The following is a 2,034-nucleotide window of genomic DNA, read 5'->3' on the forward strand; positions in this document are numbered from 1 at the left end:
TGTAATGTCTCCTTTTTCATTTCTAATTTTTATTATTTGTGTCTTCTCTCTTCTTTTTTTACTTAGCCTAGCTATTAGCTTGTCTTTTTTGTTTATCTTCTCAAAAAACCAACTTTTTTTTTCATTGAACTTTTGTATCGTTTTTTGGGTTTCTATTTCATTTAGTTCTGCTCTGATTTTAATTATTTTTCCATCTACTAACTTTGGAGTTGGATTGTTCTTGTTTTTCTAGTTCTATGAGATGTAGCATTAAGTTGTTTATTTGCCATCTTTTTGTTCTTCTGATGTATGTGTTTATTCCAATAAACTGCCCTCTTAATACTAATTTTGCAGTATCCCACAGGTTTTGGTATGATATGTTATTATTTTCATTAATTTCAAGAAATTTTTTGTTTCCTTTTTAATTTCTTCTTGTACCCACATGTCATTCAGGAGAATGTTGTTTAATATCCATGTATATGTATAGTTTCCACAGTTTCTTTTGTTATTGATTTCTAGTTTTAATCTATTGTGGTCTGAAAAAATACATGAAATGATTTCAGTTTTTAAAAATTTGTGTAGACTTTATTTGTGACCTAACATGTGGTCTATCCTGGAGAATGTTCCATGTGCTGATGAGAAGAATGTATATTCTGTGGTTGATGGATGAAATGTTCTGTATATGTCTGCCAAGTCTAGTTGGACTGAAACATGGTTTAGATCTTGTGTTTCTCTGTTGATATTTTGCCTAGATGATCTGTACGATGTTGAGAGAGGGGCGTTCAGGTCCCCCACTATAATGGTATTTGGGTCTGCCTCTTTTTTTAGGTGTAATAGTGTTTGCTTTGTATATCTGGCTGCTCCAACGTTGTGTGCATATATATTTATGAAAGTTATGTCTTCTTGCTGCGTAGATTCCTTTATCATTCTATAGTGACTCTCTTTATCTCTTTTTATGATTTTTGGTTAAAGTCTGTCTTATCTGATATAAGAATAGCTACTCCTGCTTATTTTTGGTTTCCATTTGTATGCTATATCTTTTTCCATCCTTTCATTCTTAGTCTATGTGTGTCTTTACAGGTGAGGTGAGTCTCTTGAAGACAGCATATTGTTGGGTCTATCTTTTTAATCCAGTCAGTCAGTCTGTGTCTTTTGAGTGGGAAATTTAATCCTTTTACATTAAGAGTTATTGACAGTATTGATTTACTCCTGGCATTTTACTGATTTTTGTTTGGATGTTTTAAATATATTTTGTTCCTTTCTTTTTGTTTTATCATTTGTCTTCTGTGTTGATTGGTTTCTTGATGTAGTTTGATAAAGTTCTTTTCTTTTTACTGTTTTCATTTTTTTTCTACTAGTGGGTTTTGTTCTTTATTGTGTATTCATGGTAGTGATGGTTATTTTTCAGATAGTAGGTGCAGTACTCCCTTGAGGATTTCCTGTAGGGCTGGACATGTGGTGGTGAACTCCCACAGTTTTTGTTAGTCTGGGAAGTATACAATTTCATCTTCGTTCCTGAAGGATAACCTTGCTGGTATAGTATTCTTGGCTGGCAATTTTTGTCTTTTTGTATTTTGAAAATATCATCCCATTCTCTTCTGGCCTATGGGGTTTCTGATGAAAAGTCTGCTGTTAGTCTGATAGGGGATTGCTTATAGGTTATTGACACCTTTTTCTTGCTGCTTTTAAGATTCTCTCTTTGCCAATTTGACTATAATGTGCCTTGGAGAGGACTCTTTTGGGTTGAATCTGTTTGGGGAACTTTGAGCCTCCTGGATCTGCAGGTCTGTGTCTCTCCCTATACCTGGGAAGTTTTCCACTATTATTTTGTTGAATATGTTTCCAATGCCTTTTCCTTTCCATCCCCCTTTCCTTTCCATCCCCCTTCTGGAACACCCATGATATGGATATTTGTGTGCTTAAGGTCGTCTGCTAGTTCTCTTAGATTTTCTTCATTTTTTTAAATTCATTTTTCTTTTTTTTTGTCTACCTGAGTTATTTTGACAAGGCTGTCTTAAAAATCAGAAATTCTCTCTTCTCCTTGTTCAAGCCTGC

The sequence above is a fragment of the Galeopterus variegatus genome, unplaced genomic scaffold (genome assembly GCF_000696425.1).
Source record: "Galeopterus variegatus unplaced genomic scaffold, G_variegatus-3.0.2 Scaffold4003, whole genome shotgun sequence".
Taxonomy (NCBI): domain Eukaryota; kingdom Metazoa; phylum Chordata; class Mammalia; order Dermoptera; family Cynocephalidae; genus Galeopterus; species Galeopterus variegatus.